The 25,297-nt window shown below is 62.1% G+C and overlaps 1 protein-coding gene across 17 annotated transcripts in view; it reads right to left on the bottom strand.

Moving 5' to 3' along the window:
* The window catches only part of JAKMIP3 (Janus kinase and microtubule interacting protein 3), a 97,108-nt gene extending 72,974 nt beyond the window's left edge, over nt 1–24,134 (bottom strand). For 14 of the 17 annotated variants that reach the window (XM_032313105.1, XM_032313111.1, XM_032313110.1 and 11 more), the window contains exon 1: nt 1,917–2,255. The gene's annotated coding sequence lies outside the window, so the exon portion shown is untranslated. Of the gene's footprint in view, nt 1–1,916; nt 2,256–23,625; nt 23,684–23,809; nt 23,997–24,028 lie in introns of those variants that run through there. The other 3 variants (XM_032313109.1, XM_032313107.1, XM_032313106.1) reach the window with 3 other exon arrangements.
* Between the last annotated feature and the right edge of the window lie 1,163 nt (nt 24,135–25,297).

The raw sequence follows: 25,297 nt of genomic DNA, 5'->3' as shown, positions 1-25,297 counted from the left end.
CTTTCTTAATTTCTTTTTACGATTTTATTTACTCCTTTGAGACAGAGACCGAGAGGAAGCACGAGCAGAGGAGAGGCAGGTTTCCAGCTGAGCCGGGAGCCCCATGCGGGACTCGATCCCAGAACCCAAAGATCACGACCTGAGCCAATGGCAGACACTTAACCATCCGAGCCACCCAGGAGCTGTCACTAAGTGTTGTCACCAGGGCCATGGGGAAGGGCGCCAGAGCGATGACCATGACCCGCCACTCTCTGTCTTGTGTGGCCGACGAAGGCCGGCTTCCTCCCGGGGCTCCTGAGCACCTGCCCGGGGGCTGGACCCACGGCACCACACCCGAGACAGGACACGGGCGCCCACGCAGTTTGCGCAGGAAGACGGGGAGTTTCCAGAAAGACCGTGTCTCTGCACGGCGGAGGGCTGCTCCGGCGTCCACGCAGCTCCTGGGTCTGGAAATTGGGCAGGAGAGAAGTCAAAAGGTGTGGCGTCTGTCCCACATGGAATGCCCAGTGCACAGAAGCCGCGGTCGGCACGAAGCCTCCGTGAGCTCTTAGAGCAGCTTGTTCCAAAGTCCGTGGGCGGACAGTCCTGTCTCCTCCTTCCTAGTGGCCCGGCTGCAGGGATACTTCCCAGCAGCTCGGACATCCCGCGGGGTCCTCCGAGCAGTGGGCCCTTAGGGGCAGCTGCGTGGCCGTGGGAACAGTGGGCTCCTTGCCCGTGTCCGGGGAGGAGGTGCCCACAGAGCAGCAGGAATCGCGGAAGAGGAAACCCGGACACGGGTCCGCCGTCCTGACCCCCAGCCGCACCCTCGGCCGCACGCCCAGCCGCAAGGGCGCACGCACCGCCGTCTACTAGACTTTCCGAGGCCCCTGAGAACCGCAGACAGAGCCGACCTTTCACCTGGAACCTGGGGGCAAGGGTCCACGCTGGCCTGACCTGCTCGCCCGTGACCCCCGCCGCGGCTGACCTGTTCAAGGGCTCAGACCGTGGAGAATCTTCTGGTAAACTCGGGTCTGGGTTTGTGTTGCCAGCTCGGCTCTGCTGACGGGCAGGGCCGTGGGTCCACATGGCCAGCGCTTACACTGCTGTCCGGATGAGGTCGGGGCCCAGCCGCCCGCGTGCTGCCAAATTCCCTGGAGTGCTCTCTCCGCCGCAGCCCTGCCTGCCCTCAGTCTCCCAGAGCGCCGGGGGAAACCGAGCCACGGAGGGGCCGCCCTGCATTCGCCCAGGCAAACCGTGGGAAACACGCAGCACGTGTTACATATAAAAGCGAAACGTGTAACAAGCTGTGGTTTCCCCCAAACCCAAGTTCCTCGCACAAGAAGTGGTGTCGGTGGACACAACGTGAGTCCTGAGAGTCACAGAGAAGACACCAGCCCGCCCCGGGCGGACGGGCGGTAAGAACCAGAGCCATCAACACGCCTGGTTCTCAACAAGAAAACCAGGCCCGGAGGCGTCCCCTGCAGCCGCCGCCCCCGTCCGGGATGAGTGAGCGGGGGTCCCCAGCTGCACAGGGAGGTGCTGCCACTGCGTTCGTGGGGCGCTGGGCGCACCCGCACAGGCCGAAGCCTCTGCCAGGCCGTCCTGCAGCCCACGGCGGCCACGGGAGCAAACGCCAGCCCTGAAGGCGTGGCCGGATCCCCCCCCCAGCATTGAGGCAGAGAACCCCACTGCCCAGAGGGAAGCAGGCCGGCCTCCCCGGGGTGCACACAGGAGCGCAGACAGAAGGGCCCCGAGCCGACCGGCTCTTCCATCCCGTTCACTTCCAGCGGCGCAGGTCTGCCTCCAAACAGAGAGGCGAACTGAGGTGTAGGCAGCCCCTGCACGGAGACCTGGGGCCCAGGCGGAAAGCCGCGGAGCCCCTGCAGCATCCAGAACAGAAACCCTGCCCGCCGCAGCCCTGCGCCCCTTGCTCTCACCTCTGCTGCCTCCTGCGGATGCCTCAGGCTCCGAGACTCAGCCGGTGGCCTGCGTCCGGCTCCCGCTCCCGGGTTCCATGACTCAGCACCGCGCGCTCGCTCTGATTTCTCAGCCGGAATTTACCAGCCGGCATCGGGCGTCGGGGGAGGGACCGGCTCCTCCGCGTTTCCAAGCAGCGGCCGATCTCTTCGCTCTCCTCCCGGACAGGCTCCTCAGGAACGCCCAGCCCCGCGCTCCATCCCCAGCCCGTGTCCACGGCTCCTGGGTGGGGGAGGAGGCGGTCTGCCCCGCCCGGCCCAGCAGCCACTTCTCTCCGTGTGCACAGCAGGAGGAATCCTAGGCCCCGGCCGCTCCCCTCAGTCCTCAGGGGCAAACAGGTGGGGAAGGCGGGGAGGGGGGGCCTCGGTCCCAGAGTCCCGCCCCTGGAGCTCGCCCCCCGCGGCCGGCGGCTTCCCGACACCATTTCAATCCCCCTGTCCTTGGAAAACCCCTGGATTTCGTGCGGCTGCAAGGTCCGTAACAGGCAGGCACGTCCGTTCCGGAAGGCTGTTTCACTTAAATGCTGAGATGCTGGAAGGGTGACTGTGCTTAAGCCCCAAGGAATGAAAACACAGGAATGCATCCGGCTAGTAGGTCCAGCGCCCGTGGCAGAGCGAGGGACACACGAGCCCTCCGGGTCCGTCGCACCGCAGAATCCCCCAGCGCAGCTCGGGAGAAGCAAAGTGCCCCAGGCCGGCTCTAGAGAAAACACAGGCCCTACAAGTTGCAGGCTGCTGGGCGCTTAGCAACAGCACCTGATTGGATCAAGGCACCGATTACCACGATTACCACCGGGGCTGGTCGCTGCCCTGCCCAAGACCCTAGCCACAGCCGCACGGGGGGGTCTCGAACCAGGAGGGGAGGAGGGAAGAGGCTCCCGGCCGTGGTTCTCCCCAGTTAGGGCCCGATCCTCGGCCAGTGAGGGCCCTCCCTGGCCCTCTGCTCCCAGCCTGCCCTGCACCCGCCCTGCCCTTCCGCCCCACCCCTCCAACACGGACCCAAATGTCCAAATTTCACCCCATCCTAGACCCAGCGGGCATCATTCCAGCAGGAACCCACAGAGTAAAAGCCAGTAACATCCAGTATGATGGTGAGAATGTGGGAGTTGTAGGTTTGCATTAGCACTTGCACTGGTCCCCCCGCGTGACTGTGAGTGAGAGCCACGACCAAGTCGTCCCGGCGAACGCTGGCGCGTGCCTCCCACAGCAGTGAGAACACTCCGCCGGCCTCTCCCGAGCTCTTCCAGCCACCGACCCGCTCCAGTCGCCACCGCCCCGCCGGCTAACTGCCACCGCCGTCTCTCCTGCACAGGTGAGGAAACCGAGGCACAGAGACCGGGTAGCCGGCCCGCGGCCACACAGCTGGCAGGTGCTGGGCTGGCCCGGGGACCGGAGACCAGGTGCAAGCCCCACCCGTGCGGAAGGGCCCACGATGGTGCCCCGAGATGATGCTAACGCTCGTGGGGCCTGTTCCAGCCCCGCACCCGTGTCGCAGGGCGGCTGCTCCCCCAGCCGGAGGGAGAGGCACTCTGGGCGGGGCACGGCCATGAACTCAGCAAAGTGACGCCTAGAAAGGCGCCCAAGGAAATGGTAGAACAACAGTGTTTCACACTCTTACACACGCGCCCTGCGCCGCTCAGCGCTCTCACAGCTTCAGATGCGGCTCGTTTCGGACGATTATGGGAACGTCGCTGCCACAGAACACCAACAGCTGGCAGCGTGCTTGGTGTCCGCACAGAGACAGCCGGCACCATGGACGGCACGTGTCCACCAGCACACGGGGCACCGGCGGAACCCGGCTGGTCGAGACCCACCCATGTGGGAGGACGTGTGTGTGCGGGCACCTGGCTGGCCCCGGGGGCGCAGTGGGAGACTCCGGATCTCGAGGTTGTAAGTTCAAGCCCCATGATGGGTGTAAGGATTAGTTAAAAATAAAATCTTAGTAAATAAATAAGTAAGTAGTAAAAAGCCAGTTTGTATAACGCGATCACATTGCTATGTCAAAAAGTAAGTGTGTGCATTAAAGAGAGAAAGCATAGGGAGCCAAGAAGGAAATCCTTGCTCATGTGGCCAAAGACTTCTGACAAGAAACCAAGACCATTCGACGGAGGAAGGCCAGTCTCTTCAACAAACGGTGCTGGAAACTGGACGTCCCCACGCAAGGGGTGACGACAGGTGATGCCGGTGCCGCATGCGGGAAGTAAGTGATCTAGATCCAGGATCTAACGCGAGACCCAGGACAACAAAGCTCCGACAAGACAACATGGGTCCAAAGCGTCGTGGCTCTGGACTCGGCGATGATTTCTTGGCTATGACACCAAAGGAACTGGGCTTCGTGAAAATCTGAGGATTTGGTGCATCAAGAGACACTATCCCCGGAGTAAAAGGGCAACCCACAGAGCGGGAGAAAATATTGGCAAATGTGGCATCTGATGAGGGGTCAGTCCCCAGAACACAGAGAGCCGGCCCACGACTCAGCACGAGGAGACAAGCGACTGGTCAGGAAGGAGCAAAGGGCTCGCACGGACCCTTCAGAGAAGGCGCACGGAGGGCCGAGAAGCTCCTGGAAAGACGCTCCACGCGCTCATCACGAGGGAAACGCAGATCACAGCCCCGCGACGCCGCGCACGCTCCCTGGGATGGTTGCGTCATAAAGAACGAACTAGAGAAAACACCAAGTGTTGTCGGCGATGCGGGAGATGGAGCGGCGTCCACGGCTGGTGGGACACGGCGCGGCTGCCGTGGAAAGCAGCGCAGGGGGTCCTCCCGCGGTGAACGCGGGGTCACGGCAGAACCGCTCATTCCACGCGGAACCTCGTGTTCACAGCGGCGCTTGCCACGGAGCCACAGCCCGGGAGCCGCCCACGTGCCGCTGATGGGTGAGCGGACGAGCCCTCCCGGCGGTGGGACCCTATTTGGCCTCAAAAAGGAAGGCGGCTCCGACGCGCGCAGGAGCGGGGGTTCCCCGGGGACCATGCTGAGTGCGCAGACACAAATGTCCTGTGGTTCGGCTCACAGGATGCCCTCAAGTCAAGGTCACTGAGACAGAAGCTGGAAGATGGGCGCCGGGGCAGGGGAGGGCGGTGGGGGCTGGGTGTTAATGGGGACAGAGTTCCAGGTTCACCAGAAGACCAGAGCGACGGGGTGGACGGGGTGGACGGCGGGGCCGGGGCACGATGCTGCGCCTGCATGAAACACCACGGAAATGGACGGCAAGTTTTGTGTCACGTGTATTTTAACACAGCGCAAAGGTGCAAGAACGTGTGTGTGTGCGTGCGTGTGTGCGCGTGCGTGTGTGCGTGTGTGTGTGCGTGTGTGTGCGTGCGTGCATGTGTGTGTGCGTGTGTCACTGAAAAACTGGAGCGTGTACAGCAAAGTACGAAGCGGCAGTGTCCCCAGGGGATGCGACCTCCAGGACTTGACTTCTGGCTCCTTGTCTTCCTGTGCACACACTTTTAAAAACACTGAATATGTGTTTATTCTTAGAATAAAAACAACCACTTTCATCTTCCAACTTATGCACATGCACAGACCTACCGACAGGCCTTTCACCGCTGTGACCAGCATGTCCCCGCAGACCGTCCTCGCACAGACCCCCGCGGGAGACGGTGTCCCCTCCAAAGTCCCCAGAGGGCTGGGGAGGGGACGGGGAGGGGCACGGAGAGCGGTGCTGACTCACAGGACTCCAGGAGCAGTTTGCTCATCCAGTAGCACCTGTTTCCTGACGACGGCGGTCGCGTGTGCGCGTGTAGGGAGTTCACAGAACGAAAGAGGGTGCGCCCAAGGGAACAGCCGCCCTCCTGGGCTCCCGGAGGAGCTGGTCTGACTCGGCCTCCGGAGCCGCCCCGTCGTCTCCCACCCCAGCTCGAAGGTCTCAGAAACCGAGGCTGAGCATCCAGGTTGGGCCGCTCTGCCCACGGCGCAGAGGACTGTCTGGCGAGGGCTTTCTGGGGGCAGCCGGGGCATCTCCAGTCTCTTCTCTGTGGAAGGGTCACTGCCACACGCCATCTCACCAGGTCCCCGGAGGGCCCGGGTCTGACCTCCGCCCCCGCCTCCAGCTTCCGCCTTCCTTCCCAGGCTGCTTGCTGCGGCCCACCGGAGAGCTTGCTGTGCCCGGCCTCCCCCATGCGCCCGCTGCTGCCCCACGTCCCGCGGCCGCTGCTCACGGCGAGCCCAGCCTCGGGGGCACCCGATGTGCATCTGTGCCAATGGCTGCGGGCGTGCACCTAGCGGGGCAGGGCCGGCGGGTGGGCACGGGCATCCGGGACTGACCCTCACGAACCCCTGTCCCCCGCGGTGGGACGTTGGTCCACGTGATGGCTGAGGGGGCCCTGCTGTAGGCCTCGCTGCTTCCCCAGGTCCCCGGGAGGTGACGTGGCAACTGCAGTTCTCGTGTCTGCGCCCGTGATCCGCGGCCCCTCCTGTCACCCTCGTCCCGGCCCTTACTTGTCCCTGGTTGCCGCGGGGGAGGCCATCCTGTAGTCTGGATAGTAACCCTTTGTCGGTGAAGTCTTGGCTGGTCTCGTTCAACGTTAACCTCGCCTTCCGTCCCGCGGAAACACGGAACTCAACCGATCCAACCATCCTACTCTGTCTGGGACCGTTTGTTTCTTGCTCAAGAGATGCTTCCCTGACGCATTGATCGTCCCCTGAGGCTCACTTTCAGCGGATTTTCTCACGCGCAAGACCGACTGTTTGGTCGTCCTTCGGGGGCTCACCCGCCCGCTTGCTGCTCTCCGGGGACTCGACCCACGGGCTCCGACGCCTGCACCAGCATCAGTCTGGGGTCTCATCGCCCTGGGACGCCCCGTAGGCTCGTCTGCTCTGCCCTGGGGCTTCTCGAACCTGCTCTTTATTCTCCTCTGTTAGCTTGTCCAGACCAACGGAAACCCGGTCTGGATCCTGATGGGAATGAGGCGAACTGACAGAGGGACCGGGAGGGAGCAGACATCGCCTTGATGCTGAGTCTTGACATGAACTAGTGTAGTTCTCCATGTTTTCAAGGTTTCAATGAAGTTGGACCATTTTCTCCAAAAGGGTCTACACGACGTCTGGTCTGTCTCCTCCTGGTCCTCATCCTGTGCCCCAGCACGCAGGTGTGTCGACGGGTGCGTCCCAGTCACTGCCCCTTCCTCACCGTCATGGGCAGAAACTGGCTGCGCAGGAACATGAATGAGCTTAAGATTTTATTTTATTTTATTTGTAAAGATTTTATGTATTTATTTGACAGAGACTGAGAGATCACAAGTAGGCAGAGAGGCGGGCAGAGAGAAAGGGGGAAGCAGGTTCCCCCGCTGAGCAGAGAGCTTGATGCGGGACTCGATCCCAGGACCCTGAGATCATGACCCGAGCCGAAGGCAGAGGCTTTACCCCCCGAGCCACCCAGGTGCTCCTCAGATTTTATTTTTAAGTAATCTCTACACCCAACGTGAGGCTTGAACTCATGACTCTGAGATCAAGAGTCACCAGAGCCACCGACGGAGCAGTCACGCGCCCCGTTACCGATGTTCTATGTTGACCTGCTGCGGGCAACGTCCAGAAACCTCTTCCGAGCTCTGAGCGTCGGCTTCTACCGTCTCCAGACACGGGAAGTTCTCCTTCCCAATCTCTAAGCTTTCGAAGTCTGTCCCGAGCCCCCGCAGGGCAGGACTCCAGGGCAGGGGAGAAGCCATGGTAACCAGCATCTCCCCTCCCTGTTCGTTCTGTCTTGAAGGAAAACGCCCCACAGCCTGCCACGAAGCATCGCGCGTGCTGCGGACTCCAACGGCTTGTTTCTCAGATTAAAACCATCTTACCGTTGCTCCTGGCTGGGGGGTCCGGTGCCATCATTTCAAGCCCCTAAACCCGGGAGAAGCACAGACTTGGCTCTACAAAGTCTCCCTAAAATGTTCCCACTCTGAGTGAGGAGGGACCGACAAGGTCACCTCTCAGTGCGGGTGGGGACCCGCTCGGAGTCCCTCCGGGGGGGGCTCTTCGCGGTCCGAGCACCCCTCCCCGGGTCTTAGTCTCAGCTCCCCTCCGTGAAGGTTTGTCTGCTCTCCCCTCCCCCGTGGGCACGACAGTGACAGTGGGGGCCTCAGGCAGGCACACGCCCCTGCCCACCCAGCCCCTGGCGGCAGACCCAAGGTCACAGCTCCGGATTTCCACGCAGTCTTCTGACCCCAGAGGGATGCCCCACCCCCGCCCCCGCCTTGCTCTCTCCCTCTAGAATGGGCTGGAGACAACTCTGGCCCCTTTTCCCCCGCCCCACCCCCACCGTGTCCTGGGCGGGGGCTGTAAGGAATGTCCCCTGGGGCGTCTTCAAGGCCACCTTGCCAGCAATTCCATTTGCTTCCCAAACTGCAGCTCCATCTGCCCTGACACAAACAGCTTTGAACAAAATGTCAACGTCTCAGCTCCCCTCTGGTTCTCCTGGGAAAAGTCAGCTTCCGGGGATCTGCCGCCCAGTGGGTGAGCCTGGCCGGAGGACGGGCCCCAGGGGTCCCGGCTCCCACTCTCCGCTTCACTCTCGCTCCTCTCCGAGGGGGCAGGCGGCTGTGTTGCGGGCTGAGGTCAGACACCAGAGGGACTGTCCTCCAGGCCCCAGGACAGGGCCATGCAGAGCCCGGACAGGGACAAACACGGCAGAGCTGCGGCCGCCGTGGACACCAGGACAGCCTGGCCTTCGAACGTGGCCACAGGTACCGCCTGAGACACTGTCCTGTCCTGTCTTTCCTCGAGAACACATGAGCCTTGGAGAGGTCGGGTCCCTCTCGACCCGGACAAGGAAAGAGTCCCACCTTCATCCTCAGGGCGGCGGCCCAGCTCCGGCAGAGTCTGGCAATCCCTGCTTCCCCTGGAGGCAGACGGACCCTTCACTGCTGGAGACAAATGTCTCCTGGCAGGTGCAGCACGGACGCCATCCAAGGGACCTCGCCGCGCGCGCTTTCCTGGGAACCTGGAGACTGTCCCCGCACCACATAGCCTTCCAGAGGAAAGCCCTGCCGCCTGCCGCCGAGTCGTGGGGCGGGAAACCGGATCCCTCGGTCGCGGGCGCGCAGCCGGTCAGAAGCAGGCAGGAGAGGGCTGCCCTCCCGAAGCAAGCAGAGTGGGCCGTTCCCGCCCTGCCGCACCCGCCGGGGAACCGCTCCTGCCCGCCAGTGCGTGGGGAGCCTGGGGACGCGCACCGGAGAATGGAACACGGGCGGCACCGCGTGCCCGAGCCCCTGCACCTCTGGGCTGGGAGGATGCGGCGAGACCCAAAGCCAAACCTTTCCTGAGATCAGCTGCGAAGTTCCAGCGACCCGGGGCCCCTCACACGCCCACGTCGGAGCGCATGCCGCAGGAGCACAGGACTGGACGCACGCAGAGCGCATCCTGTCCCCAGGCGCCCAGGAAGGGGTGCTCGCACAGCGCCGGCCGGCCTCCTGCCCCGACCCCACCCGCGCCCACACACCTGTGCGCGCTCTGCAGGGACGCGACCCGCCTGCTGCCTCCTTCTAGAGCCGTAAGCCCCAGCCGCAGACACCAGCTGCTTGCCCCGGCTGTTGTCCCCTTGGGAGCCACGCAGAGCCTTCTCCCATGGGAGGCAGCCCTGCCCGCAGGGGTCAGGGGTCTGCAGGGACGGACCGCCCTGAGTCACCTGCGTCCGGCCCTCCATCAGTGGTGGGCCTGTGTGGCGCACGGCCCCAGGGGCAGGTGAGCGGTTCTCCTGCCTCGCAGTGAGCACCCGCCCCCAACCCCGCGCTCCTCTGGGTGGGTCGTCCTGAGCCCTCCCCCTGCTGTGGCCCGGTGTGCAGCGTGAACACGGGCCCATTGTGCTCGGGGCTAATGAGCGTGTTTAATCCAAAGCCACAGCGAAGAATACCATCATTCATGCCGCGGGGCGTCGCGCGCCCTCGTCCCTGGGACCGTGGACAACGCCCCGTTCACAAGGGTCATCAACACCGGACACAGCTGCCCTTGTTCAGCCCGCTGGGGCCCAGCCCGAGGCCCAGCAGGCCGGCTGAGGAGGAGGAGGTGACCAGCCGTCAGGCAGAGGATCTGAGCAGGACCCCGTGCACGTCTCCGGTTGGGACGGCTGACCGCCAGCTCACGGAGCCCGTGCTGGGCACCTGTGTCCTTGTCTCATCAGTCCTGACGTGAGCCGGCGAGGCAGTGCCCGGGTGCCCGCTGTCCTGCCGCACGTCCCGCTGTCCATTCCTGCTCCGGTACGGCTCCGATGACACACTGGGCCTGGTGGAGCCGAGCCCGCCCCCCGCCCGCACTGCCGGGGAGACTAAACACCGAGCTGAGCGGCTGGGCACAGAACCAGCCGTCCAGGCGGGGTGTGCGGCGGGACGCGGGTACTGAGGGCCATGTCCACGTCACAGTTCTCAGCCTCAGGCCGTGTGGCGCTGGCGAAGCCCCCGGGAGCCACATGCCCATCCTGGGGGAGGCTTGCATGCACACGCGCAGCCGGGATCCCGCAGCCGGATTTCGAATTTCGTTTGGGTCTTGATCCGTGGCTTTCAAAAGGGGAGCGCCCGTGACCCCAGCTGCTCCCAGGAACCACGGACTCCAAAGGGGCTTTCCACGGTGTGAGGTCTGGTTCTGGGGGCTCTTCGGGGGGGGTGGCAAGGGCACTAGGCCTTTGAGTTTCCCACGGTTCCTCTGTAAGGAGCGGCGAGGAGGAAGTGTCCAGTGTGGCGGAGGGACTGGACGTGCACGAGGTGGGCGGGCCGCGGGATGAGAGCCTCCCGCGGGTGCAGCGCCCTGGGCTCCCTCGGCCCCACCCTCCTTCTCGGAGAAGCCCAGGCTCAGACGGACGAGGGGAGTCCCGCCGCCCCAGGAGCGGGGAGACCAGACCGGACCCAGATTTCCGGCTCTCCAGCCAGACTTTGGAAGACCGGCCGCGGCGGACCACCAGCGGGCCGGCCGGGACCCGGGGGACAAGGCCGGCAGCCGAGAGAACACACGGCCGCACCACGCGCCCGTGCCGTGCAGGGAGCGGCCCCACAGACCTGCGGGAGACTGTCCCAGCGGGCCTGCAGGGGAGGGGTGAGCGGACTGCGAGCCCCAAGGGGAGAGACACAGTGACCGGGTCCCTGCAGCCCCGGGGTTGGTCTGGCCGTGCGGCGGGCCGTCCGCCCCGATGGAGAGAATGAGGCCACAGCTCGTCAGCCTCCCGCTGACCTGGCTCCACGGTCAGACAGAACTGAAGACTGTGAAAGGAGAGGCAGCGTTAATTCAAACCACAGCGTGCGGCGGCCCCCGTGGCTCCGAGAAGCCTGCGTGGCGCCCTGGCTCAGAGCCCACGAGCCCCTTCACGGGCACCAGCGCCCCCGGCTCAGAGCCCACGAGCCCCTTCACGGGCACCAGCGCCTCTGGCTCCCCTCAGTCGTCCCTCTGGCCCCGGTGCCATCGTGGCCTACAGGTTTTTGGCAAAGCCTGCTTTGCTTTAATTTCCTCCCAAATGTTGGCAAAAGAAAGATGTTGAATTTTAATTGATTCATGGCATTTTCCAAGCCAGTTTCTCTGAGGGAAACGCCTGTGTCCGCCGCGCACAGCAGTCTCTTCGCCAGTGAACCGTCCCCACTGAGGAAGGGATTTGCTGTCGGCTCCCGGTCGGGAGTCCGGCCTCCAGAACAGCGGCTCTGGTTCCTGCAGAAGTAAAACCGGCAACACGGACCCCCGCAGTCCCGGAGGAACCACCCCAAGGAGTGCCCAGAACACCCTCCGTCCACCCCCGGGGGGCGGCCTGCCCTCCTCGCGCGAGCGCAGCGGTGCAGAACCTTCCCCGGCCCGTGCCCTCCGCAGCAGGAGAAAGGCCTCAGGACCAGGCCCTCCGCTTCCAGGGGCAGCTGCCCCGTCCCATGGGAACGGTCTTTTGGGTGCCCTCTGTGGGGCTGCCCCTTAGTTCTGTTCCGACTTCAGCTCACCGAGGTCAGCGCCTCAGGCTGGGACCTGGATCCCGGGGACCCCGTGGTCCCTGAGACCATGGCTGACACCGGCCTCACGCGCTGGGATTAGCAACTATTCCGTGATGTGGATTCCCCACTCCACATCCTCTTCCAGGTTCACAGAGTAAAGCGTCCTGGGGCACCCTTGGTCATTCCAAAAGCGGACTTGAAACCACAACAATGTGGCCTCAGGCTTTGAGTCTTGCCTGCGTCCTGTGGCCGGATCCGCCTGGACAGAAGCCGACAGCTCCGGACCTTCTCCTGTTCTCCACGGGGCCAAGGAGGGATTCCAGAACTTAACCGGACGGCGGCTGGCGAGGTCAGTCAGAACTAACTCACCCTCCACTCGAAACAGCAAAATGGCGAGATGAGGAATCCCAGGGCCTCCCACACTGAGACAGAAGGGGTTACCGAAGAACCGAAGCAGTTTCCTAAGAAGGTGGCCGCCGGCTGCACTTGAACTCTGCTCCTTAGCCTCTTGGGGTGAGGAAGGCAGGAGAGAAGCCGGTGCTCGCGGCCGCGTGGGGTGTGCTGGTCACCCACCCATGCCTGAGCCCTCAGGGCACCCACAACGCACCCCCACCCCCAGAGACTGTAGAGGCGGCTGCCTTGATCAGAGCGGGGAGCCCCTGCCCCGGGGAGTGGTGACCACAGACAGGTCCTTGCACAGCAGATGACCCAAATGTCACCAAGGACGGCAGGCCGAGCTGGTTGTGAGGCGGCTCCCACCAGGTGCCCCCAGCTGCCTGGCAGGTGCAGACACGACCTTCTCTGGAGAGGCCCGGAGAATCCCCACAAGCACGTGCTCAAGGACCGCGATAAACATCCACTGCCGAGCCAGGAAAGCAGGAAGCGAGGCCTGGGAGCGAGAAGGGAGTGAGGTAAGAGCCCCTCAGCCTCCTGCCCTCGGCATCGACAAACACGGGTTACAGAAGAGCGAGTCTTTCTATTTTTTAAACAGACCGTATTTTTAGAGCAGTTTCAGGTTCACAGCAAAACTGAGCAGGAAGCAGACTCCCGCGCACCCCTGCACGGTCTCCTCCCATTTTATTTAAGGAAATAAGCTACAAGCTTGACAATAACTTCAGGGAGTAGAAAACTGTGAGAGATGATACGCCCAACCTGCGTAAAAACAGAGGATTTTGTAAAAACAGATACAATGGCTGCGGTCAGACGGCCGAGGGGCACGTCCGGCGGCAGAGCAGGTGGGACAGAGACTCGGGAGACGGGAAGATAACTCCGAAGAAACCACCTTGAACCGAGCACAAAGAGACAAAAAAGAGAACACAGAGAGGGGGTAAGAAAAACGAGAGAGAACGAGATGCTCTCGCAGAAGGAGAAATGAAGGCGAAAAAACCCTGAGAAGCAGAATGTGAAGATTCAATGACCAAGAGTTATCGGCAACCGATACAAGACAGCCACGCCAAGACCAAGGCCAGCCAGAATCTACTCTCAAACCGTAACACTTGAGGAGAAAAGCGGCAAAGATCAGAGAAAGTGGAATCTGCCCCAGGAACAGGCGCGAGAGGCACATCGACGTCTCCGCGGGGCGCGGGGGGCCCGAGGACGCTGGACCAACGCACGAAACACGCTTTTAAAATACCTGCCAAGCAAGCACTCCACACTTTCACCCTCATTCCTGAAAAAATAAGTGTCCAGCCATAGAAACGGGGGCGCGGAGAGTAGGAAGCGAGCTCTGGATAAGCTCTCGGGTGTGCCTGAGGCGGACGGTGGCCCCGAAGGCGAGGACGGACGGGGAACGCAGACGTGCTCGGCCTGTGGGGAGCTAAAACGTACGCGCCCAACGCAGCTTCTGGGGTTTTATGCAGTAAACAAGGTAGAAACAGAAGCCAACAGCCAGACATGAAATTCAGAGCCGGGATAAGCTGTTCCTTTTTCTGAGCTGAGGGGAGGACCTGGACAGGGGTTTGCCTCCAAGGACTTCACCTTTTCCTGCGACTTTTATCATAATCATGAAATGATAGAAAACATAAGGCATGACATTTAGATAGAAGAGGGGAACCCCTTAATCCAGGCAAAAGGAGCCAAGAAAGGAGAAAAGTGGGTGCAACAAACAGAATAAACCCCAAACAAGAGATTCCAACTCACACAAATGCCTCAGTGAACCCCGTGAGTAGAAACGAAGAAACGCATTGCTCAAGTGGAAGCAACACGGCCTCGATGATGTCGTGACCTCTGAGCCTCCCCAGAGTCCCTCAACACAAAGTGCAGCCGCCAGCACAGCCACCGAGAGCCAACTAAACACGCCGACACAGCACGCGCCCTCCTGTCCGAGGACTGCTGTGCGAACCAACGGCCCGACACTTCGGGGCTTAGAACAGGGGTTCATTTTGTTCAAGGCCGGGTGGACCGGGAGCTTGGTGCAGGCTTAGCTGGGAGGGTCCCCGCTGACCCCAAGGTACCGGGCGCTGCCGCGGAGCTGGGGCTCCACCTCAGGACGGCTGACGCAGCCACGTCTACACAGGCGCTCGGGCGTCCTCTGGCCACACGGCCGGTGGTTGTGTCCCCGGAGGGCATCCCCGGCAGCCCTCCCTCTGAGACGCCTCCAGGAGGCTACGGGGCCTCCCAACAGCCAGCCAGGCGCCTCCAGCACCAGCACGGAGAAGAGGAGGGAGGTGGGCTCCGCCTCGCCGTGGGGGAGAGCAGGGGACTGCGACGCCGCCCCCGACGCCCTCGTCGAGTGAGAAGCCTCGCACAGTCAGCGAGGGGCTTGGATCCGCTCCACCACGCCGAGAACCCAGAGTTCCCCCAGCTTCTCCCTTGGCAAGAGGGTCCCCACGGAGGGGGAGGCTTGGCCACACAGGTTGATCTTCCCAGAGGAGAAGCGCTCGTGCGATTTTTTGTGGAGAACGTAGACGAAACGAACGGAACTCGACCACACGCCTCGTGAGCTAAACGATGAGTAACAAAACGGGGGAATATATGGAACTTATGTCACAGGTAAAGGACGAATATCCCCAAACGGCAGGAAACTTCCAGAACTGGGGCACCTGGGGGCTCCGTCGGTGAAGCGTCTGCCTTCGGCTCAGGTCATGACCTCGGGGTCCTGGGATCGAGTCCCGCATCAGGCTCCCAGCTTAGCGGACGGAGAGCTTGCTTCTTCCTCTCCCTCTGCCCCTCCCCGCCTCGTGCATTCACGAGCGAGCTCTCTCTCTCAAATAAATAAATAAAATCTTTAAAAAAAAAAAAAAAAGGAACTTTCAAAAGCTAAGAAGAAAGCCAAGCAACCCGAGTGAAATGGAAAAAAATGGGCAAACCGTATAAACTATTCACATAAAAAGAAATGCAAATATCCTTCGAATACATGAAAAGACACTCGGCTTCCCCATGCTAAGAGAAATCCAAATTAAAACCACCGAAATTGCCACTCTCCCCTTTCCGGCAGCCCCTCCAGCGGGTGGGGCAGCGCCGCGCGCCTGGCTGCGGGCAGAGGCACGCAGGGCCGCCCCGCTGCAGGGGGCCTGGCGGCCTCCGGCGGTGACAGAGTCGCGGTTCCTTCTCGTCTGGGACTCCCTCTGCTAATAATGGAGCCAACGACGTGCTGAGACACACGAAACGAGGCTGGTTCAGAGTAAAACGGCTTCTGATAGCGAGAGACTGGAAACGACTCACACGTCCGGGGACAGAGGTTCGAGCTGCCGCAGGGCGAGGTCCACGCACGTGCGGGCGGACGGGGCCGGCCCGCAGCCAGGAGGGGGAGCTGGAGGAGGCAAGTGGGCGGGGTCGCGGGAGGCTGCGTTGGCCCAGGATGGGAGAAGGCATATGGAAAGACGCATGCATTTGCTTGCATTATGTTTAAACGGAAACATGAACGAAAAGAAGACGTAGACAATATTGCCAGCAGCGGAGAGAGACGAGGGTTCAAACACAAGGATGAAGCTGTTCTTCCCAGAACACGCTGAGTTACGTACACTCCGGGATGTTCTAACCCAGAACCGCAACGGGAAGTCCGAGGGAAACAGAGCCAACCCTAAGGAGGAGAGAGTCATAAAAAGCAGCCCTAGTCCGTTAGATCTTAAAGACAAAAGAGATGCAGAGGAACTGTGCCCTCTCTTACACTGCCCACGCTGGTGTCATTATCTTGAAACCACCATGTCTGCCGTAGATGAAGGCGAGAAACGTCACGCCAGTGTCACCAGTGGACGCCAGTGTCACCAGGGGCCACGAATTTCCATCCAGGAGAAAAGAGAAACGTTAAACCAGAGAAATAACCATCTGTTCATCTTAAATTTGGATTGAAAATATCAGAAAAAGATAATGACATTTTTCTCATAGAATTTCTTCTAGCTTTGTCTTCTGGAAATCAGGAAAGTCATGACCAACCCAGCAGCCACGAGCCCCCCCGAAACTCAGCTCGGTGGGGCAATCCCGCTGAAAAGACCCGGGGCCCCTGAGGGACGGGGCAGATTCCAGGCCTGCTCAGGCCCTGGGCAAGGCGGGCATCTCAAACCAGAACACGAAGCAGTGACCCCAGACCACCGGGCTCTGGTCAAGGAGATACGAGGTGAGACCCAGGTCCACAGGGCCAGCAGGGGTCTTGACAAGACCGGGAACAATAACCCAAACGAAAACACAGATGCATTAGACTTTATCAAAATGCAAAACTTCCATCAAAAAGTGCAGTTTGGGGACGGAGTAGGCCAGCAGGGCACGGGGTACATAGAGCTGGTACGTACGGCTCCGTCGGAGGACAGGGAAGGGAACGCACGCTTGACGGGAGAGGACGTGCTGACAGCCAGCAACCGCGTGCACGTCCTCCACAGACGAGCGTCGAGGGAGACAGAAGCCCGAGCCACGGGAGATGCGCCGCACGCGCCCGGCCCGCCAAGGTCCGGACGATCAGGAGGGGGGATGGCCAGGGTCCCCGGAGTTTCGCACCCCTGTGCAGCCATTTGGGGGAAAGTGTGTCCGCTTCTTGTGGACAACACCACACCTACCCCGTGAGGCCCACACCGCTCCCAGGAGTTTCCTCACAAGACAAGACACGTCTGCAAAAAAGGTCGTAAAAAAAGTCCGTGCTGGAAAACCGCATAGGCTGTGCCACAGGCGTCACTTCCCCCACATGCCCTTGCACGGAGCTACGCAAATGACTTCCCGACACCCAAGAATCTGCGCAAAGCCACGCGCTGTGGTCGCTTGGATCCAGTCAGACCGCAGAGTCACGGGCAGCGAAAAGAGGGACACGGCCGGTCCCAGCGCCAGCGCCCCCCGCGCACCTGCCTGCCCGCCCAGCCCGCTGCGGGGAAAGGACGCGGCTCGCGGGGCCCAGACGGAGAAGGGGGCAGCCGCCCTCCGCGCACGAGCAGCAGGTGTCCGGCCGGCTGCAGGGAGGGGCTCGCGGGCCTGCGCAGCGCCCCGACCCTGAGCCCAAGCCGGGTGGCCCGGGCGACTAAGAGAAAGCCGGGGAGCTCTGAAGTGACCAACTCACTAACAGAGGCCAGCGCGTCACGAAGGCCCCCTGGGGTCCGAGAGGGCGTCAGCCTTCCAAACACAGAGCTTCGGGGAGAAAAAAAGGTGAAAAGAGAAACTCTTCGTCAAGCCGAGAAGGAGAAACAGAGAAAAGCAGAAACGTGGGGTCTTCCAAAGACCCCTCCTGAAGACAAAGAGCTGGAACGTCCAGCAGGAGAAGGGGGCTCACCGGGCCCCACTGGGACGCACCCAGCACAACTCCCGGATTTCTAAACTGGAGATAAAATCCTCAAGGCCAGAGCCTGGGGGGCTCCGTCAGGGAAGCGTCTGCCTTCAGCTCAGGTCATGGTCCGGGGTCCTGGGGTCGAGCCCCGCGTCCTGCTCCCTGCTCAGTGGAGCTCTGCTTCTCCCTCTGCCCATCAGCCGCTTCCTCCTGCTTCTCTCTCTCACGAAAAAATAAAACCTTAGATAAAAAAACGCTCAAGGCCTGCGGACAAAAAGATGAGTTACCTTCCAGAGTCCAAAGAACCAGGCTTGTCAGACTTCTAAAACCCAAAGCAAGGAAACAATGGAGAAACATCAGATATAGATATATAATGTGAACACACATATTTATTTATACATTTATTGACATACATGTGTCCGTGAGAGAAACCGTGAACCGAAGATTTCAGAAACAACCAAGTCTGGCACATCCACGGATCCAGGAAGTAAAGTGTTTAATAATAATGAGTCAAAGCCACGGTGTGACGCCACCTCCCACCCAGACGCGCGGTGAGGAGGGGCTGCCGAGACCCGCACGGGGCTTCCCCGGAGAAGCAAACACAGTTACCGCCGGCCCCGCGGTCCCACTTCTGGGTGCGCGCCAGGGAGAACCGCACGCGGCATCTCAAAGAAATGTCCGAACGCTCGGTCCCGGCGGCATCGCTCACACCACGCACGGCGGGGAGGTGACCCAGGCGTCCGCGGACGGGTGCGCGGACGGGTGCGCGGAGAAGCCCAGGAGGAAAGTCCTGACACCAGCTACCGTGTAGACGGACCAGGAAGACGTCACGCGGACTCAAGTAAGACAGTCATAGAGGGACAAATCTCGTCTGACCCACTCACGAGCGGTCCCTAGAGCAGTCACACCGATGGGCAGACAGCAGAACAGGCGGCATCAGGGCCGGGGGTGGGGACAGAGCTCAGGGTCGCAAGGTGACAGAGCTCTCGAGCCAGGCGGTGGTGAGTTCTAAGTGAGGTCTATGCACTTACCACCCCGAATGCACACTTAAATGCAGTTAAAACAGTCCCTTTTACGACCCATGACCTGATCTCGGTCTCCCGCAAATGCTGATGGGTCCCTCGGCTCTGAGGACCAAGCCGCTTTAGCATCCCAGCCTTGGAGCGAGCGTCCACAGCCGCAGCAGACGGTCCAGCCTGCTCCCAGACCCCAGGCCCTTAAGGCCCCTCGCTGACTTCCTCCAGGCCCCCGGGGCTGGCCTGCTCCTCCCCTTGGACAGCTGTCTTCTGGGCAGCCTCCCCAGACCCCCAGCCAGGGGAGACACCAGGTTGGGGGCTCTTGAAGAACTGGGAAGCATCTTGGTGGCGCTGGTCACAGCAGAAACTGCACACGCACTTTCACACTGGCCCCAGGCCTGTGTTTCTGAGCATTGACCACTCCTGGAGGGCAGGACCGTGTCCATTGTTGTTCACTGCCCACCCCAAGTGAGGGCCACAGTGCCTGGCCCAGACGAGGCGACTCATAAACGTTGGACAGGAAGGAAAGTCTGATGGCATCGAGCCATTGGGTGGGGCCAGGAGGTCCCCAGTGGGTCCAAGCGGTCCCCAGGCCCAGCATCGAGGCTGCAGCTCTCATCCCACGAGCACCTTCCTGTGTCCCCACCTTCCTCTGTCCCGCCCTCTCCCAAGAGGTGCCCCACCATGAGGAGAGGGAAGGTGGGCAGATGGGGCAAGGGGAAGGCTTGCCTCTCACCACTCGGCGGGAAAGAAATTCAGCTTGACTCTACCTCCTGGCTTACGTACTTGCCCTATTCCATTCCTCTTCCAGGATCTTCACTCAGATGTCACGGAAAACCTGGAGAGCACGAGCCTGGCGCAGGTGTGCGGGAGACCTCCCTGCTCGCAGGAACAGCCCTGCCCTCCTCTCTCTGGGGGGCCGGGGAGGGGGGCAATTGAGAACATTCTGCCTTCCTCTGCCCCCTCCTCCCTGTCCCTGCTGAAGACCCCAGAGTCCAGAGGACCTGAGGCCTCCGGGTGCTCCCAGAAAGACGTGCGTGGGGCCAGCAGAACGCAGCCCCGTTCTCCTCCTGGAACTGTCCGCATTGCCGAGGAGCCCAGCCCAGAGAAGCTGGGATCATGCATGGCAAACCAGGAAGGAAGAAAGAAAGAAAAGGAACTGCAAACCAGCTGAACCCCCATTTATAATACAAGAGAATTCAATATACCAGGCCTTGTGCTAGAGCACAAAAGCAAAAGAAAATTCCAGAAGCCTCCGGCACGTTGATCGTCGGAGGCACGGACGCAGGCACACTAAGAAATAAAGGACCATGAAGATTCCCAGAGAGGAAGGGTCTGGAGGACCCGCGGAGTGAGGCCGGCCGGGCCCATCTTTGCTAATAATTTCCGATATTGTAACGATCAGTGTAAGTTACGGCGGCAGAGGAGCCGTCAGAGCAGGGGAGACAGACCGGGCGCTCCGCCGGGGCGTGAGGGGGGCGGTGAGCCCAGGCCCGGGCATCGCAGTGCCACATCCTCGGCCAGGGATGCGTTTGCCCTTTGCGCTCAAGGTTCCTGAGGGTCTGCGCTCACTTCCCCGGGCAGGGCTTGGGCCGAGGGGACCGAGGACACAGCCTGGCCACACAGGGCAGGGAAGAGGGCGAGCCACACCAGGACCCCAAAAATGCGGTCTGAGCCTCTGCAGGGCCGATCCGACCTGGAAACCCCCACGTTGGCAGCAAGCACGTGAACCGTGCGCAGCGGGAGCAGCTGGGCGCATCAGCCCACCTCCCCGCCCCAGCCCGCGACGGGCGCGTGGCTCCTCGGAGCCCCTGGGCCATTGCCCCGTCTGCCTCCAGCGGGGCGGGTACAGATGCGGTGGGCGCTGCGGGGCTCCAGTTTCCCGGGAACACGTCCACACTGGTCTGCCTGACCCACAGACACTAAAGCCCTAAAATAATGTACATGTGTTAAGAAAGTTCATTAGGGGCTGTTCAGGAAGGCCAACGGTTAAATCCAACCCCAAACTCTAATTATAAGGAAGCAATTAAGGAGACAGCTGAATACTATGCAGACATGATAAATCATTTCTTCACCGATTTTTAAAAATACTCATGAATATGACCTATAAAATGATTATAGTGTGATCCAAATTGTGTGTGTGTGTGAGTGCGTTGGGGGGTGTGTTTTCTGTCCACGGACTGTCAGGAGGAGTCCGGCAGATGTCTAGACGCGGGGAGCAGAAGAGCCCCTATCTCAGTGAGCTCGGGCCGCCCTGGTGTAGGCGGCCGCCAGCCGGGCTGCTGAGACTACGGGAATGATTCTTCATGGCTCTGGTGGCTGGAAGTCTAGGGTCAGGGCGCCTGCAGGGTGGGGTTCTGCTTTCCAACTGTGTGCTCCCACGGCAGAGACAGAAAGAGCGAGCCTCTGCTGTCTCCTCTGGGAAGGGCACTGGTCCCACCAAGGCGACCCCACCCTCGTGACCGCATGCAACCCTCATCACCCCCCAGAGGGGTCCTCACGCCATCACACGGGGCGCAGGGCTCCAACACGTGACTACGCAGAAGAGAGAGTCCATCGCAAAGGCACCTAACCCAGGTCCATGCCCGGAGGAAGAGCCTCCCGGCACAGGACCTCTGAGGGATGCTGGTGCTAGGAGGTGAGGCCCTCGGCTGCTTCCTCAAGTGCACAGACACGGAGCTGACCCGAGAAGCCTCTCTAGGGCAGGAAAGCTGAGCGGGCTCGACCCTTCCCTGAGGCCAGCCACAACAAGGACCGTCTAGCAGGAAGTGCTGGCACACGGCTCGGTGTGATGACTTCACACTGGACCGCGGCACAGCATTGTGACCAGTGACCGCAGTCCAGGCCGAGCCCCGGTGGGAAGGGCCTGGGTCTCAGCCTCACTGGGGACACGGCAGGTATGGAGATGGGGTGTTCGGACCCAATGGGAGGGCAGGGCAGAGCTGAGGACGCATCCTGGTTGCAGGGGAGGGCTCTTATGAGCCAGGACTAAGAGATCTTAATTTGGGACAAGACCCTTGCCCGTTCTGGGTCTTGGGTTCCTCATTTCTAGACGAAGTTTTACGATATTGTCATTTCATCCTTTGTAGAGTCCTTGAGGATGTAGTCCCGGCTTGGTCCTCCCCCGCCCCCGCTGATGATGGCACCTCTGCCACCGGCCTCAAGATGGGTCCGTGTCTCCTGCAGCCCATCCCTCCTCTCCAAGTCATGCTCACGGCCCTGAAGGCAGGGAGAGACATCAGAACAGTGCCTGGCGTGAGCACGGTGAGTTTTTATCATCACTACTTCCTCTTTTTCAACATTGTTTTTCAGTGCTATGCCCTTGGTCACAACCTCACAGATCGTGCAGCATCAGAACTCAGAGCAAGGGGACTACAGGCCCAGGCCTAGACTTCACTGATCACGATGCCACCCACTGTTCCCAGGAAAGGTGGACCCTGTGGGCTCCCGGGGCAGCAGGCATATGGCAGCAGAGAGCTCAGGAACATGCCTGTGCCCCGGGCACCTAACTGACCGGGAGGCCACTAGCCCCTCCATCCTGCCCTGGGGACCCAGTTCTCAGCAGCCACTGTCACTACTGACAATAAAGGCCATAGTCACGCCTGTGCAAGTCTTCTCAGTAGAAATGAATTTCCGAAGCATGCACAGGGACGCATCAGATTGCTGCAAAGTCCTATTCAGAACTGGAGTCCTAACTTCCCTCAGCCTCCAGCTGAAAGGCGCCATTATAAGAGTTCCTTCTTCCCAACCATATTCTTTTTGGGAGAAATTAGGTGTGTCTAGGGAAGGAGTAAGGTGCTGGGCTGCTTATTCCCTTCCCCATGGATGGGGAAGGCCCCAACCCAATTGGGGCTATTGGTGGTACTGTTCTTGACAGCCACAGAGCAGCCCCCCACCTGGGTGCGGGAGCCCAGGGTGGACGGCGCTGGGCTGGGGTCCTTGATCCTGAAAGCACATCGTATCCGTGTTGTGCTGGCCTATCCTGGAAGCACGGCTAAAGGGAACATAACACTCCTTAGTACTGAAGTGACAAGGGAGGAAACAGGTCTGTGTCATTCATGTCGGGGGGAAAAACCCTGCAGGCAGTTGCCAGAGCAAGTCTTAATTTCTGAGCACAAATCGGCCTTCAGAAAGGCAGTGAAGGGGCTTGCAGGGTCCCGTGCCCCCCTCCTTCGAATCCCAAACCCTGGCAGACAGGGCGCTTGCTGCCTTCTCCCCCCGCTCAGGCTCTCCCAGCACCCGCCAGCCCCCTGCCCCCTCTGTGGCTCCCAAGGCAGAGAGGACGCTGCTGGTCCCTGCTGCTCTGCCGGCCACCACCAGTCCTTGTGTTCGCAGGCGACATGCCACAGAGAACCTTCACGGAACCTCGCGGCAGCAAGAGGACAGGCTCCTCTGACGATCCTGCTTGTCCCAAGGGACAAGGTCAAAGGGATAGGCCGGGGGTGTTTTCTAGGAAAACTGTCCAGGCCCTGCCTCCCTCTGGCTCCTGACCCCCATCAAACGCTCCATTCTGTGGGCTTGGGTGCTGGGAGCCTCGGAAAGCTCTGCCGCCACCCCCGGAAACAGGAACATGAAATCAAACACCAGACACCGAGGGGGGAGGGGGCGCAGCTCAGTCGGCGACGCGGAAACGCCCAAGTCGCCCGGACCCCTGGACCGCCAGCACCTGCGCGCCCACCCAGGGCCGGCGTCCCCGTGACCACAGAGGCCCGCGCGCCTGCGGCCGCTCCCCGGAGTTCCGGGGTCGTGCGCGGCGGACGCAAGTGGCCGATGGCCTGCGAGGGTCGCCGGAGAGGCAGAGAGGACCCCCCGCCGCAAGCAGGGGCGGCCCGGCCGCGGGACCCGGTCGGCGGAACGTCACTCTGCGGCGCCCGCCCCCCACCCCCGCCGCCTCCGGACTCCACCCCGGGCCACCCCCGGGCCGCGGGCGGGACGAGAGGGCGCTGCCACCCGCCACCCGCCACCCGCCACCCCACCGCGCAGGGCGCCCGGGCCCGGGACGCACGGTGCCAGGCGCGGGCGCAGCGCGGAGGCCCGGCTCGGCGGCGCGCGGGGGCCGGGGGCGGCCGGCGGCTGCTCACCGAGGCTCCCCGCGGGCGGCGCGCTCCGGGCGGCGTCCGACGGCCCCGCTCGGCCCTTGCGGAGGCGCTGCGGCGGGCGGGGGGCGCGCGTCACCGCGGGCGGGCGCCCCGCACCCGGCCCTCCCCCGACGCTCCCCGCCGCCGCCCCGCCGCCGGGCGCGGCCCCGCGACACCCCAACCCCACCTCTCGTCCTCCTCTGCCCACGTCGCTCCGGGCGAGAGCGGGTCGCGGTGCGCGGAAGCGGGCGGCGCCGCGGCTGAAGGTACCCGCGGCTGCTGCGCAGAGCGCGGGGCGGGGGAGGCGGCGGCTCCGGCGCTGACCGCCACCCGCCCGGCGCCGCGGGGCAGGCGCTCCCCCTACCGCGCGCGGGTGCCCGGAGCCGCCGCACGTGCGTGTCCTCACCGTGGACCCCGCCGCCGAACCGGGCCTTCCGCCGCGCGGGGAGAGGGGACAGCTCCTCGGGGCGCTGCGGGGCGCGGTCCCACCCGCGCGCGGCTCCGGACCCACAATTCCACCGCGTGCCCGGCTCTGGCGCGGGGCTGCTGGCCTCGGGGCCCGGCCCGCCACTTGGGCGCGCGCCGGGGCTGGGCCCTCACTGTGAAGGGCCCCTCTTAGGGTCGCTGGAGGGGTTCACTGAGCTCATAAAGGTGGCAGCCGGGTCGTATCCTGTGAAAACCTAGGCACGGGGTTCAAGAGCCCTCAGGGAGGACATTCCTTCTCCCGCACCCAGACTCACAAACGCGCAGATCCCAAAGTTCTGTGCCTGGAGAGCGTGGAGGATTCCTGGCGCTGGGGAGAGGGGCCTGGCCTTTATCCCTTCTTCCTGAACGCCGGCGCTGTGGCCGCAGGAAAGCCAGAACCATGCCTTGGTGGTTGGCGGAGAACGCATTTGGTAGCGCAGGACTCGGGGAGGAAGGCTGTTCTCCCACCGGACACCCCGCAGCACCTTGAAATGATGCAGTCCAACGTGCTCCGCCGTCTGGGTGACAGAGTAAGACTTGGGGGTCCCACAAGGTCAGCCCCTTGCTGCAGGCCTTTGGTTCCTGGTCAGAGGCAGAGGCGGTGGGGGAGGGGGGCTGGTGTGAAAGAGAAGAGAGAGCACTCGGTGGGTCTCCAGACCACAGCTGTGATGGAAACCCGGCGGACTGCATAGAAAACCACCCCCAGGTGAACCTTTCCTGCAATCAGGTCCGACGGAATCAACCTGCGGCTGGAGGGCTGGGACCCTGGGGCGTGCGGCATGGCTCTGCGTAGGTCTTAGCGGCTGACAGCCGGGGCAACAGGCCCCGCAGTGGGTTGGGGTGATGGGGGTCGTTAGGCTGGTGTGGACCCCGACATGCTGCCACCGGCACGTCTTCCACGAACTTTTGTGCAGACGAGGGGCAGCGGCTGGCTGACATCGCGGAACGGGTCTCCTCCACCTGGCTCTCAGCAGGGACACGTGCTGAGCGTGTGAGCAGAACGTGGATACGGTCACAAGCGAGCCCACTCCACAGGGTCGTCCGTGCACCCGCTCCTTCCCAGACCTCCCTAGCCCTGAGCCTCTGCAGCTGTTCTTCCGGGGCCTGGTCTTCGTGTCGGCGAAGCTCTCAGCTCGCCGTCTTTCCGAGAGCAGATAACCAAACATGCTGCTCGCAAATGCCCACTGGGTGGGCTTCCCTCCCCCTCCCC

Source organism: Mustela erminea, chromosome 14, assembly GCF_009829155.1.
Source record: "Mustela erminea isolate mMusErm1 chromosome 14, mMusErm1.Pri, whole genome shotgun sequence".
NCBI lineage: Eukaryota > Metazoa > Chordata > Mammalia > Carnivora > Mustelidae > Mustela > Mustela erminea.
This window is presented reverse-complemented; position numbering and strand designations above follow the sequence as displayed.